The sequence below is a fragment of the Acanthopagrus latus genome, chromosome 22 (assembly GCF_904848185.1).
Source record: "Acanthopagrus latus isolate v.2019 chromosome 22, fAcaLat1.1, whole genome shotgun sequence".
NCBI classification, from domain to species: Eukaryota; Metazoa; Chordata; class Actinopteri; order Spariformes; family Sparidae; genus Acanthopagrus; species Acanthopagrus latus.
This window is the reverse complement of record NC_051060.1, coordinates 7,837,519-7,853,235: the sequence shown is the minus strand read 5'-3', so window position 1 is coordinate 7,853,235 and position 15,717 is coordinate 7,837,519. Positions and strand designations below refer to the sequence as shown.

At 41.8% G+C, this 15,717-nt stretch overlaps 2 pseudogenes; one reads left to right on the top strand and one right to left on the bottom strand.

The window, feature by feature from the left end:
- Positions 1–1,139: 1,139 nt before the first annotated feature.
- On the bottom strand, positions 1,140–1,248 carry LOC119013149 (annotated as a pseudogene).
- Positions 1,249–1,574: 326 nt separating this feature from the next.
- On the top strand, positions 1,575–1,683 carry LOC119013171 (annotated as a pseudogene).
- The last annotated feature ends 14,034 nt before the right edge of the window (positions 1,684–15,717 follow it).

Here is a 15,717-nt window from a genome sequence, read left to right as displayed (position 1 = left end):
TTTGAGCTGTCATTTCTATCTGCATTCAGCCTGACACACACGGGACATCTTATTGTTTCTTACTGTCCTGAATTTGATCTGATATCTACAATGGAACAGCTCAGTCTCAGCTACACTGCCAGGCCCAACTGGTTAAACTGGCAACCATCATCACTGCTGTCTGGGTCAACTACTCTAACCATAGATTGCGACCCTGGTGGTATGAGGAACCTTTCATGATTTATGTCCAAGGTAAAGGTGCAATGTGTAAGAATTGATGTTGGAATTTTTTTTAAAAAAGACACCTAAACAAAACTGTACAAAATGTAAATACAGTAAATGACGGCTTGCACCAGACAAACACCAGCACCCCACAGGTGGTCTGAGATCACCATCTGGACCATCAGCAGCACTGAGCTAACTAGCTAATGGCAGCAACAATTAGCAGCAGTTGGTGGTTAATCTGCTCATACGCTGTCCCCTGATTGTTTTGAGTATGAATTCAACCAAAAATTACCATGAACAAAACAACCAATCAGAGCCATAGAAAATAGAACAGTCCTACCTTTACAATCAGTTATTTTTATATTACTTACACAGATAATTTAAGAAGTAGCTCTGCAAAGCTGAAATAAAGTGACACCAGGAGGGTCACTGAGTGTATTTGTCACTCAGGTCTCTGGATTCAGCTGATTCAGAGAGCTCTGTGCTGTTGTCATGGGCTGCAGGTCAGAAAAAAAAAACGTGTTGAACTTTTACAACAATCAATAAGTTATTAATGCCAGATGATCTTTGGTCGCTTTATTCCTCTCCTCTACTAACTCAAACTAAGTTTCTGTTTGTACTCAGTCTGTTTGGTTCTTCCTTTGTTTCCTTTCTCTGATGCTTGTTTTAATTTTTCAACCTGAATAAACAGAATTAACTAAAATACCAGGTGCTGTAAGCTTTTTTGCCCTCTCGGTACAGAGGGCGCTGCTGCTGCTGCTTCTTCGGTGGAGACACAGCTTTGAACAACAGAGCAGCTAGTCTGAGAGAGATGTTCAACCTTTTTGTGCTGCTTGTGTTTTGCTCACTTCTATGTGTTTGCATTAAATCATGACATGCCTTGGAAAATCCTTCCACAGTTGACTGCATTCCCTGCTTATGCAGAGAAATTAAAAAGCTTACAGCACCCGGGATTCCCAGGCGGTCTCCCATCCAAGTACTAACCGGGCACGCCCCTGCTTGGCTTCCGAGATCGGACGCGTTCAGGGCGGTATGGCCGTAAGCCGAGGCGCAGGAGACAACTGCACTATTCATACGCGTTCACGCGGAGCGAAACAAGCAAAGACGCTCCGCTTTTTTCTACTGACTCAGTCGGACTGATGTTTATAACAGCGGTTTCTCTTCAGCTGTGCTGCACTGGTATATCTCAGTGATTACCTGGAACGATAGAAACGCTGGAATGCAGCCACTCTCTGAAAACACTGGCATTCCCCAAAAGTTGTTCAAGTGCGCTAATGTTTCCCCGCTCACAGATATCGAGAAAGGAAAGGAAAGGATGAGGACGGAGCCGGTGAAGGTGTATAAATAGTGTGTTTGTGTGCTTTGCCTTCGCTTACGGCCATACCACTCTGAACTCGTCTGATCTCGGAAGCTAAGCAGGGTCGGGCCTGGTTAGTACTTGGATGGGAGACCGCCTGGGAATACCAGGTGCTGTAAGCTTTTTGCCCTCTCTGTGCAGAGGGCGCTGCTGCTGCTGCTGCTGCTGCTGCTGCTGCTTCTTCGGTGGAGACACAGCTTTGAACAATAGAGCAGCTAGTCTGAGAACGATGTTCAACCTTTTTGTGCTGCTTGTGTTTTGCTCACTTCTATATGTTTGCATTAAAAGTGTAGATGCATTGTATCATGACATGCCTTGGAAAATCCTTCCACAGTTGACTGCATTCCCTGCTTATGCAGAGAAATTAAAAAGCTTACAGCACCCGGGTCCGCTGCAGCGAGGACACAGCCTCTGTACATGGGACACCTTGAGCTACCAACTGAGCTGAACGGGACCCCCTGAGCTTGTTTAAAATCCATGAGAGCAACAAGCACAAATAAAGCCAAATAAGTCTTTCATGACTCATCATCACTCATTTTTAATGCACATATCTCTGGGATGGGATTAATGATCAAATTGGAATTAATGATCAAATATTGTTGATATAATTGTGATTTGAAAAGAGAAAATGCTCCATAATCTCAGTGTCAATATCACAATTACATTTTCAGGACAAAGAGGTAAATAAATGAAAATATACATTTGTATCCAAAAAGCAAACCTAATTCAGTTTGAGATAATGTGAGCAAAATGAAATAAACTCAGGTGAAACATTCCCCTAAAGGAAAATTAAGCCATAAGGTTTGGCATTTTATTTGGCATCAAAATGGGAATTTGTAGGTCACCATCCAAAAGCATCTGTGAACTATCTAACACCAGGAACTTCAGATAAAAACAATTATTGACAGAAATGAAGCTCATGTAATAGTTGAGACAGGAGGGCTCTTCAATTGTCATATCATCCCTTTATTCACCGCTCTCACTCAGAGTCTGCTGTTATGATTATGAAATAATACTTAATGTATTCCGGTATTGTTTATGACAGGTTATGGTTTCACTGACTAAATATTTTGTAAACAAGCTCATATTTATTCAGATTATCTACATGAAATCTTCCTCTTTGTCAGTGTTTTGGTTAATTTTGTAAAATGGAAAAAAAAAAAAACCCCTTTAATGAAATCTCAAGTAACAAACACGTATTGTATCAAAGTATTGTTTATCGTACTGCCATGAAATGTGTGCCTTCATCATTCATCAAGTGTTAATTGTTAAAAAAAGAATAGATGGGGTGTAAACTGGATTTGTTTGTCCCCATGTTGCTGTAATAACAGCGTGCACTCGAGCTGGCATGGACTCCCTATAGAGCATGCTGGGACAATATGAGTCAGCAGCTTTTACTCCGTTTCAACAAAGCTTCTTGTGATGTCACAGGCCGCTTTGCTTTCTCAGACTTCATGTCCCCCCATGAGTGTTCAAAGTTGTTGAAGTCAGGTGACTGTGGTGGAAATTTCACAACAGTATTGGACTATTGGACAGTCTTCTTTGGTCCTCATGTAGCTGCGTCAAAGCTCTGAGGTGTGGCTGGGCTCATGATCCTGCCGCAGTATGGATCAAACCAGAGTGTGGAGCATGTCTCCGAAGAGAGGAGGCCAAAACAATCCCAGACTGGAATATTGGATTGTCCAGACAAATAACATTAATAAGAGAAACCAAACATGTTCACCCATCTTAATCTGAAAGACATCAAGGTTTCCACATTTTCACAGTTGAGATCAACACCATGTACTCCTGATGACCACCAGGGGACAGCAGAGGGCTGTATGAAGATGACTCACTGGGCTGACCGCCATTACATTTACTTTCACCTAAAATCTTAATGCTCATTATCTATATTTTATATTTTATAATCTTGCATTAGTTTTTTATGATTTCACTTCCATCTGAGCTCAAAAACATCCTCCACCAGCATCCAACAAACCCTAAAAGGTTCTTTCATATTTTTGGTCTTTAACTCATCTAGCATGTACAGCGCTCAGCCTCTGGCAACATTAGCACTTAAAACCTGATGTCTAAACACCCAGAAACCTCCGTGCGGCTCAGCGTCCCATTAGTTTCAGCACAAAGGTGGATTGCCCTCAGTCAGTAAAAGCAGTGGTGAGTCTGAGAGGGAGTTACAAAATTTGATACAGTCACCAAGGTTTCACGTCGGTTTAAGAAAGACATGGGGAAAGGAAAACATGTGACTTGGAATTGTCTGTTTTATTGCTGCCTGAGCAAAGCTTGTGTGGGCTGTGAAGACAGTGCTGCGGTGATCTGGGTCTCGGCTCGGTGTTTGTTGTCGTTACTGGGTTTCCAGGTGGCTGCTTTGGTGTTCTGGTCGGTTTTCGGAGGGCCGGCAGATGTAAACACAGAGGTTGTCAGAGACAAAGACGGGCCGGTTTGGACTGCATCAGCACAATAAAGAGACACACTGTTCAGAATCTGAATGATTCAGCACCATGGAGAGAGACACACTGACTGGAGCTGTGTCAGAGATCTCCGCACCACATTTACCTTCACTCATTTTATTATAGGGACTGAATTCTGGATAATATGCCTGTGGCATGAACACAACACAGTGCTCTTCATTTTACAAAAACTACTAATAAGATCTTTTTGGGGGGGGGATGCATATTAACTACATTTAAAGAAAACTAGGTTTTTTCGATTAAAAAACTTCAGTCTGGACAAGATTACTTCAAGATCAACTGTGTCTGTTGACACAAGACACAAGAATAGCAGCACTCTTGGCCTGTTTGTTATTTGCTCACAGGCTGTTGTATAAATCTTGTTTTCTCCTTAAAATGACAGGTTGATTCAGTGTTTCCTATTTGTTTAATTAATGGCATAATGTTTGCAGGAAACATGTCATTAATCCAGATGTCAGTGTCAATAGCTGTTAATATGACAAAGCTGTGAGTCAGCTCAACACTAAAGTAGCCCTCGGGGACTCGCTTGCTGTCTTATTTTCTCTCTAATGATCCAAAGAAATGATGTATGATCTGTCATCTGTCGAGCTGCCAGGTGACCCACAGGACTGTTAATACAGTATGTACATAAACAAAGCAGAGAGGATCTAATATTAGGTATGATTCAGCACCAGAGTAGCTGATAAGGAGGAAGGCCCATTCTGCACAGGTCACCAGTCACTCACAGAGATAACACAGACTCTTGTATTGATACCTTCACTTACTGGCCACTTATTTAGACACATGGGATTCTCTTCAGGTTGCCTGGTAGCCTCACGATGAAAACAAAACTTCAGGAGGTCACCGCACTGGCCAAGAAATAACCCAGCACATAACTCGTGTAACAAACCAGAGTGTCGTTTTAAAGGCGTACTTTGTAGAATATGGCCAGAATTCTTAGGTTGTTCAAAACCAGAGGGGCAGCATTTAAACAGAGCAGCTGAAACTTGCTGCTTTTTGCTAGCTATCCTTGGCTCAACCTAGCTAGACTAATTAGCTCATGGCCCAATTACCCACGGAGCCAGGGGCCCTAGAGTTTGCTTGGATGGGGACCACAGATAACAGGGTGATGGGGCCCAGCTCTGTCCAACACTGACTGAGGTTAGTTTGACAACAGGAGATAGAGTTATGGAGGTGATTAACAGCACTTTTTTGCACTTTTGTTCGTTTACTACTCTAACAGCTGGCATATAATGTATCTGCTAGATTAACGCACGGGGGCTATCAGACAATGGCCTTTTGCAGTACAATGTGGTATTATGAGACAGGATAAACCAGGGCTAGCTGGTTAGCATGCTAACATCAGAAGATATCTCCACAACACAAGTCTACGTCTTTGACATAATCACAACACTGTTGTTCCCCCTCTCTCGGTTGATGATGTCATATTTTTATGTTTTAAACAAGATTTTTAGCCATATATCACAAAATTTCTCCTTTAGAAATGAGCCTTTTGTAAACAAACCACTGAAGTTGGGTTCATTATCCTGCCACCATCCTCCCATCTCATCCGCCTCTCAACACTTCACCCTCGCCTTGGTTCTTCTCCCATCATTTGTCTGCTTTTCACTCCCATTCCTTTCTCTTCCCTGTTTTTAGCTCCTCTCCTCCTTTGGTCTACCTGCAGAACAACAGAGGACTCGGATTAGACTCCGTTTAAACAAGAGGAACAGAGTGGAGCTTTAAATAGTAAACAACTTTCATTCAGCAGCCGCAGAATACAGAACAGGCGAGGACGCAACCTCTGCATCTGTGTTCCTGAAAACTCCCTGATTCAAGTCTCTGTGCATGTGTGTGTGTGTGTGTGTGTGTGTGTGTGTGTGTGTGTGCGTGTGCAGAGAGGGACTGAGAGTAAATCTGCTGAGCCACAATAACCCTGGAGGAAGAAGTGTTTTTCTCTCTTGAGCTCATCTTTTATTGAACAACGGAGAGACAAGATAGACTTCAGGGGTTTTTTCTCGTATTTAGGCTTGTTTTACTTCCTGGTTTTTTAATACTTTTATTGAAAAAGTTCTTAGAGTTTTTTGTAAACAATTTGATGGATGTTTCACCACACGGTGTATTACTGCGCCGTATATGAGCAGTATGCATGCTGCGGCCGTGTCTGAATTTAATCCTCTGGCAGACAAAAACAGTGGATAAGGAGCATGATTGTATTCCGTGTGATGTATTATCATAAAGAATTCTGTTGTTTGAGTGGCTGCGCTGTTATTCCTCTGCAGCCTTATTACTCTGCTGAATCCAACACCGGCGTTTGTTTTCCTCCAGTTTTATCTGATGCCGTCTCATCCACTCAATCCAAATTTGCTGAAAGACAAACTGAATTTCTGAGCTGAGGTGAAGCATTTTTTACTGTTAAAAAAGTTTGGAATCTTGAAGACTATTCAGTGTTTTGATTTGGTCTTTTTCTAATACGTTTAGGTTGTAGCAACTCCAGTTTCGCAAATCGATCACTGTACCACTGGATCACAGAATATCAGCTGAACAGACGATGGGCTGACAAATATTCACAGCCCAACTTCAGTGGTTGTGGTTCAATAATGATCCAGGGTCAGTTACGCCTCTCTGAAAACAAATTCAGAATCGAAGCAAGCAAGCAAGCAAGCGAGCAAGAAAGAAAGAGGACAGTAGGAAAGTCAAAGTAAGAAAGGAATATAATGCAAAATTAAGACTAAAATGGGGAAAGTGAGACAGAAATAAAGGGTAAGGAAGCCACAGGAAGACAGAAAGCAAGAAAATAGAATGCAAACAAATGAAAATGTTGGTCTGACAGAGTTCAGTTTCAGTTTTAGGATGGCAACAATGAAAACAACGACTCAAAGTTTCCCATATGACAGCAGCATGACAACACGACAAAGATTAAAGATGCATGAGTGCAGAGAAGGAGCCCAACACAAACTTCACTGAGAGGAGAGACAATTCATTATGTTAGTTGAGAATCAAAACTGCTCTGCATTTTGGGCACACAGACTGCAGATAGTATTTATATCCGAGGGAAATGTTCATGTGGGGATTTTACTACTTACTTTTCAAAACCCAGAACGAGTTGCTAGTATTTTGAAGTTGCGTTACTTTCTACGTCTGTCTCACGATATTTCAGAGGGAACTGTTGTACTTTTGTACTCATCAGTAGTCCTACATCACACTACGTCACCAAGTCACACATTTGCATTATTTAGGCTAGTTTGTAATGTAGGAATTGATTTAGCACAGCTGCTCTGTTGTTGTTAGCCGTGCTGGCTCACCCAGGAATGCCACTGGTTGCATGGGCATTGTGTAATGGCTCCTCTGCAGTTTTGCTCCACCGGCTCCATTTTGAGTGCAGCATGGCGCAGCACTGCTGGACAGCTGGAGGGCGAGACCGAGGAGTTTGTGCGGTAATTATCGAATCACGCGCAATCACCGTTATACAGATAAAAGGTTAGTGTTCCAAACTGAAGGATTAGAAGAAGGATGGACTTTTTGCTGGTGTCAACACGGAGCATTTTATTATGAAAATTAAATGGATTATGTTGTTGTTCAGGTGTGTGACTTGTGTGAAGCCTTGTGTATCTGCTGCAGAAGGGTCGGGACTGCCAGAGCTTGGGGGTCAGGCGTGTGAGAGCTGACCAATCAGAGGAGGGTATTAGGGAGGGGAGCCTTAAAGAGACAGCAGTGAAGGAAACAGACCTTTTCAGACAGAGGGTGAACACAGGCCTGCTGCACTGGGCAGTAAGAGAATTTGATGTGTTTTCTGAGCACCGACTCAAAGCACTTACAATACACAATACTTGGGGTTCAATATCTTGCTCAAGGACACTTCGCCATGCAGATCAGCTCAGCCAGAGCTGGGATTCAAACCAGGGACCTTCCAATCACAAGACAACCCGCTCTACTCACTGAGCTACAGAAAAAGCTTTTTCTAACCTAAACTGAAATGATGAACCAAAAAATGAGCAGAATATGTCTACATATTAAAAAACCTGCAGACTCTGTGATTCTGCATTAAAATGTCTGCTTTTCTCTGTATAAAATGGTCTTGGCCTTTAAATCCCACATCAGTCAATCTATAGCGTATGCAGTGTGGATGGTGTGTCCAGATTACGATCCATTTTAGAGCTTATTTATTACATAACTGTTATTATTGTCTCTGGTCTACTGCAGCACTCCCAGCTTAACATAGAGATTATAAAGCCTGCCAGATTGACATTATGTACAGGACAGTATATGTGCATGTAGGTACAAGTGCATCAGTAAATTAAAGTGCAAGTGTGTGGCTTAACATCACTACAAGTAAAAGAGACTGAAGTATTTTTTAAATCAAATGTCTAGAATTATATAATTGGATATACATGGACCGATTTTAACTGATCGGAATCTGCTTTATTGTTTAGTGTGCATCAATAGTAAACATTGTTATGAATTTCTGATTAAATCTGGATATAGAGATGAATTTTTACTATTCCTTCCCAATATTTCAGATTAACGATATCTGATTAAGTCAATCAGATCAGCATGATTGTGACAGTAGTGCGTGTATGAATTAAAGAAATTGCTATTGCTGTTATACATTCTAACAAATACATACAACACTTCCTGAGCTAATAATCTGATGAATATTCTGATTACTTTCCTTTGATGTAATAACTTCTTTGCAGATGAAGTGATTCGGCACAATGGGAATGATGCACGCGCGCACACACACACACACACACACACACACACACACACACACACACACACACACACACACAGTGAGCGCCCTTTCAAGGCAGCGTGTCATAGACAATAATAGCTTAGCGCTTACATCAGCTGCCCACGTCCACACGGTCACTTGATAATAGTGCTATTGAATGAAAATCCATCATCGAAAGAGTGAGAAAGAGACTACAGACATGGGAAGGAAGTAAAAAATATATATTGTACCGACTGTTGTTGTAGAGAAAGCTTGTCTAGAAACCTGTGAGCCTTTCCTCCAAAGTTCATTCATGACCATCTGAATGTCAGAATAATACAGAATGAATGAGTTGTGAATTGTGCTCCATCATATGATGAGGGCAATGAGATATTCCACATTAAGCCGATTCTGTATGCAAGCACATTATATAATGAAGTAACTGTACAGTTACTTTATTACATGTCCCACTATTTAAAGCTGTTATGCAGCCTGTGCCCACTTTATCATCTTCTAATCGATTTTGTTCATGACTGTTTGTTATTATTTTTTCATATATTTAAAAGTTTGTACTGTTGGGGCGGCTGTAGCTCAGTGGGTAGAGCAGGTCGACTAGTGATCGGAAGTTCGCTGATTCAAATCCCTGCTCTGGGCAGGGCTGAGCTTCATGTCGAAGTGTCCTTGAGCAAGATACTGAACCCCACATTGCTCATCAGTGAGGGCCCTGCGATGAGCTGGCGACTTGTCCAGGGAGTACCCTGCCCTTGCAAAAACAGACACAAGAACACAAAAGTTTGCGTACACAGGGTGTTGCTGTTAAAGAGTCAACTCAAGTAAAAAATTAGCTGAACAACCTGGTTGACTAAAACAACTATTTCAGTCAACCAGGTTGTTCAGCTACTTTTTGATATTTACGGAAATATACTCGCCTGTTGGGGAAGCTAACACTAATATGTTAGCCTTTTGGGGAAGCTAATACTGATTTCGAACTTGTAGAGAAGCTATCACTGATATGTTAGCCTGTTGGAGAAGCTATTACTGATTTTAAACTCTTAAAGGTATGGCATATGTTCAGACACAGCCATGAGCTAAACAATTACTTCTGTCACTGGAAAACAGGATTTCTCATAATTTTGAAGCTTAAAGTTTGAGTAGTTACTAATAGGGCCACAGAACAACAGGCCTTTTCTTTTTATAACATCAACAATCCCTTCCCTGCTGACTAACACAATGCAGTCTGCTCTCTCCGTCCTATAAACTGAGCGACTTCCAAATGTATCTAACAATCAGGCAGTGCTGCAGTCTTTCATTACACTGGGGGATAACACAAAGACATGATTTGATCTCTTAATTCAATACAACACACCAAAGCAAAGGATGTATTAAATGGTTCCTACTCTCTAACCAGTTCACTTGTCACCAAAGGTTTCTGGAAGTTTTTTCAGCTGTTCTTTTTTTGTTGCATTTGACAGAATCTACTTTCTTACAGCAGCAAACATATGGGGTGAAGACTGACTTCAATCCTGATTTTCCAGAGGATGTAATGCAATTGTGCATCCTGAATTTTAATAAGGCATCATTGTCTGTGGACCAATTTTTACTGGCCTCTTTCTCCTCCTCCTCCTCCCGCTGGATTTCATGCTGTTGGGTCTGAGTCACCTCCACTCCAGCTTGCGCCGACACCTCAAAGCTAAGAAAGAGAAAAAAAAACTCCAGCAGGTGCACAACAGCCGTCAGGTTCATGTCCAGGATACTGCAGCTCAGCTTGAATCTGCTCAGCACAGTGTCCCAGAATGTATTCATAGGTGAGTTCAGCTGCCTTCCACCGAGCGGGAACTGCACAGTGTTTGCTTGTCAAACATCCCAAGACAGGCTTGCTTTCTTGCGGAGTGTGTTTTCAATGAGCAGATTCTTGTGTTTCTCTAAAATTAGCTTATACGTCTTTACATTTCCGACAAGTCATCTACAGACATCACAGTGATCCTAGAGAGCTTTATCCAGATGGTTCGACAGCACACTTGTCCAGAACTTTCAAGTACTTTTGCTTTTTCAGTCCCATATTAGAAATGACTGATTAGACTTGTAAAAAAAAACAAAAACATCCAAACAATAAAGGGCCAGTTTGTAGGATTCAGCACTTTCTTGCAGTGTGGTTGAAGACCAACGAAACACCCCTCGTCTCGCCCTCCCTTTTGTTGGCTCCTCCTTTATTCTGTTTGGTTTGTCTCTTCTGGGCTACTGTAGAATCACAGGGGTGCAACTTGACAGCTTTCTTGGAAGTGTTCCACCTTGTCCCTAAGGAAGAAACACACAAAGCGTAGTGCTTAAAATCTCCCTCAGTGAAATGTTTACAACCCTTTAAGACCATCACATGTCATCAGTTGTCCACGATGGCTTTTATGTAAACGGACATAAATGGACATTTCAAATATGCCTTATAAACGTGGGACATTTGTGCACAAATCAGCAATCACAAGCCCCATTCACACTGACTTTTCAAGGCAGGAATCTTGCGGCAATATTCCACCTCGTCATCTGTGTGAAAGTTACAGAAGCGAACCAACCTCTGTGTGTAATGGTCAGCTGACGGTCCAGGACAGGACTGTGTCCATCCGATGGTGTTCACAGTCTAACAAATAAACCAATCCTTCGGTCATCAAATAAAAGAAGAATGTCTCACGCTTCAAACCACAAAGCAACATTACAGGGCCAAACAACAGTAATGTGGAAGCAGGTAGCGCCTATGGGGACTTGTCTGAGGAAAGGAAAACAAAGTTATATATGGAAAAGTGTCTGTCATCCTGTCTGTCCTACCCACTCTCCTTCACACTTCCACCTGAAAAAAACAGCATCTGTCCCCAGCAGTGAGAGCCAGGTAGCTCCAGTAGTTTTATGCAACTTTATTTTGAGCAAAAAACTTTGTCTCACCATGTCTTCAGCACCTTCCTCTATGGTGTTGTTTCTGTCAACCTATCTATGTCTCTGGCAACCTATATAGAAAAAACTCACCAAAGTTAGACCCAGACAGGGTCCACTATTTACTGTTGGTGATTATGTTGTGTCATTTAGAGCAAATAAACTATTCTTTGTCACTTTCCACAATGCCTGGTGGGTCAGTCACAACACTTTACTTCAGCAATCATATGATAATAAACAGTCAGTGGATACATGTTGAGATTTACAGGTAGAAACACACAATGTCATGATGTGTACCATCACGCCTCTTTTGGTTCCACAACACCGGCATGCTGTATGATATGACACACTTGAGCGGCTTTGGCTCTGCTAGGTGTGAAAATACAAACCTTAAATATAGTTATGGAAATGATATTATATTCTGCCAAAAGACCCTGCTCACAGGACCTTAAACAGGAGATTCTACATTTATGGAATTATTTCCTCCTCACTGGATCCCCGTTTCCTGAATGAAGGCTATAAAATCACACATCTCAAGACTTCCTGTGTCCTGCCCTGATCCTTCAGGGCTTCAGTAGTGAGCACACACTGTATGAATATTGCATCTAAAGTATAACTGACATCACTTGATGCAGGTTCTTCAATAATGGAGCGCTTTCATTTAAGGTCAGTGTAGTCTGATGTTTAGTCGTCTCAATCAAATATTATCATCCATCACCTTTATGGACTCTTGTCCCAGTTATGTCAAGCCATTGTCTATTTCAGAGCCAAATTGATGAGGTTCACGGAGTTTGACAGTTCCAGCTCAAAGAAGTACTTTATTCTCTCTTAGTGGATGGCTGGTTTGACAGTCTTGGCTCAACCTGAAGCTGTTCTCCTTCCAAGATTTGGAGGATATTTGGTAGCATGGCAGTATCCTGCTTCCTGCCTTTCATTTCTGTTGGCAGCCCTGCAAAGCTGTCATTCCCCCACCATCCGTATGGGCACAAACCAGCACACAGTTATAAAAATATGTGTAATTTGGCTTTAACATTCGGGAGAAATAATCCTAATGTGCATATGCTCTCCGTCTGGCTCTACCAAATAACCAAAAGCTTAATTTCTCTTTAAAAAGATCGGCTGAGCACAACAGAAATGAAGATCTAAGAAGTACATGCTTAGACTGCACTGGTTGATGTTGGTAGCCAGAGGGGTTTTTATTCCTATTTAAAGAGCTGGAATCAAATCATTTAGGGTAAATACGCCAAACCAACTGCCAGGAGACAGAAAACAGTCTAAAACCCAAAAGCAGTTAAACAAAAAATGCCTTTAGTTAACATGGACGGTACAAGCTTTCCTTAAAAAAACCTCAAGTTGCCAAAACGAGAACTTGAGGTTTGCCACACTTTTTCAGTTGCATGTTGAAATCACTACAGGCGACACTTCCGAGCTGTGAATAATGAATGGATGGTACAGTCTTCTGCACTTTGCAAGTGGTGAGGACGTGGAGAAGGAGGGAGACTGGATGTGGGTTTACTCTACAGCATTCTCCATAAGCTGGCAGGGGAGCAGCAGGATGACAGCAGTGGCACGGTGCCTCTGAATACATTTCCATACACACTCAGACACAGACACACACATACCTGCTGAATCCCTAAACAGAGCATACATACATATGCATGCTTGTTTGGCATTCTGTGTTATCGAGGGAACTGTCAGTGAAGTTCCTCCTGGGACACCGCAGAAGAGAGGGAGTGAAAAGGTGAACAGTGAAACCGGTGGGAGACAAAGGTCCCACTTCTTCTTCTCCTGTTAGCAGGAATATATGTTTCTATTCATCAATTATGTATCACTCCTGACTAGGGGATGCAACAACACCAAAAACTCACAGTAGGGTGTCATCAACATATAAAGAAATAAATAAAAAGATGACCTGAACAGTGTTTGCTGATAATAAATATAATGGGTACAGGATTTCCAATTTGTGTACAATTTGTCTTTATTTGAGGTCCCTCTGCTTTCATTCTATAGATAAATAAATGTAGCCGACCATCACCTAAGCATGTCTAAATAGTAGCCATGAATCATTCTTGGCAATAAATCATTGGAGCGAAGAGCTGCTTCGCAGAATGACTGTGAGGTTGGTGTGTCAGTGAGAAGAAGTCGGAGTGTTACTGCGACTCCAACACTGCCAAAAACCAGACATTAACTGTCTGTGCAAGCTAACAGCTTGAGTCAAGCGCTAAGAACAAACCAAACTAATGAAGCCAACCAATCACAGGCTGAGTAGGGTGGGACTTAAAGCTGTAGTCTGTACTATTTTTGGGTTATATTTGCTAAAATTGTCATTATGATCTGAGAGTAAAATAAGATGTGATAAGATCAGCTGTGTAAAAATCCACTGTCTGTGGCTCCACCCAGTGGCTGTAATTTTCGAAGAATCTACCGCTCCCGGCTAAATACAATCGATCAGAGCCAAGGACAGAACAGACAACAACAACAACAGAGCCAGAAAATGCCCCTCCATTGCCCATATAGAAGAGAAGAAATAAGAAGACTGACGAAGAAAAGCAGCGTGAAAACAAAGAACTGGACTGAGCCAGAGAGAAAACAAGGATAAATATCAGAGCATCATTTCAGAGGTGGAGGGAGCTGCGGGATTTGTAAGGACTCAAGAGCAATGCAGAGATAGCTGCTTTTCTGCTGGACAAGTAAGGACCCCTGCTTGATATGTGTTTAACTCTATGGTTGAACCACAAGGCTGTGGTGGGGGCGGTTACAGTAATACTTGCAATAGCGCACATGGCCGTACGATGTTGGTTAAAAGTGTCTTTCAAGTGACCGAGCCATTATAATAACGTTAGTTTGTATTCAGGACACTCTGAAGTGGTTAAATTGGTTTAGAGAAATAACGTTGCTCGCGCTTCAGAAAGGCAGCACGGTGATGATGATTACCTGAATGATTCGCTGGTAACTTCGTCTACAGCGATGTGATGAATAGTGTTTGTTACTCGGGATATCTGCAGTGATCAGCATGAGGCACTCATCATTGTAATTTAGTTGTATTGGTCAGAAATAGAACAATCAGGGCTTAAATTGTTGTTGTTATTTTTAATGTGCTGTCTTGGTTATCTGGCGTCCTCTGTTACTGTGGTAACAAGCCTGCTCATGCATGGCAGCCTCCTCTGTGGGAGGGGCTTTGAAACAGGAAGATGGAGGAACCTGGGGGCTGTATCATTCAAATTTTCTGGCCACTTTTTTCTCAAAACTCCTGACTGCAGCTTTAATGAGAACGAGTCTGCCTTCTTGCCCTCTGCTGTTCAAACTGAACAATACAATGACAAGAAGTGGGAATGCATAGTGGAATGCATTCATACAATTTCCATATGTTTGTAATTAGCCATTAGCCATAAAGCTCTAAATCTGACTACTCTTACACCAGAACCTTTATAGATAATGACCTAATATTTACCCCACGTATTAAACAGTATTTAGACCATCAGGACTATAAAAGTATCCCCTGAAAGACGGACTAATAAACTAGTTTTAAAGGGGTTCAATATCGTCATCCTGCACCACAATGTTTCCTTTGGCCAGAGACCTGATGGAAAAATATAATCCAAAAACCTCATTAGCACTCATAATAAAAGTCCTACACCGTGTAAGAGGTGCTCACACTGTTTCAGCAGCCGCTCTGTTAACACACTCACACAGACTAGTGTGTCACAGGTGTGTTAGTTCTGTGTGAATTAGTTTTCACTGGAGCAGCAGTTGTCATCTGACTGATATGTTCTGAATTGATCCAGTGCTGTGTTTCCTTTGTAAAACTTGCACACCCAATAACCTTCTGTGGAGTTATGCAATTATGTTTCAATTTGATCGTTTGCCCTCCGGTGTTAACGCTGCGCGCCGCGCATTTCAGTGAGCAAAGAGAGATTAGATTGTTGTGGTTATTATGTTGTCAACTTTATTACTTTTTGGGTGAGCCACCGTGCTCCCCTAATTGGATTGTAGTCGTCTGTATTTCCTCTACTAGAGGAAGCTCAAACCTATAAAATATTCCAATTATTAAGCTCTAAGAAGTGGAGCAGAATGTGTAC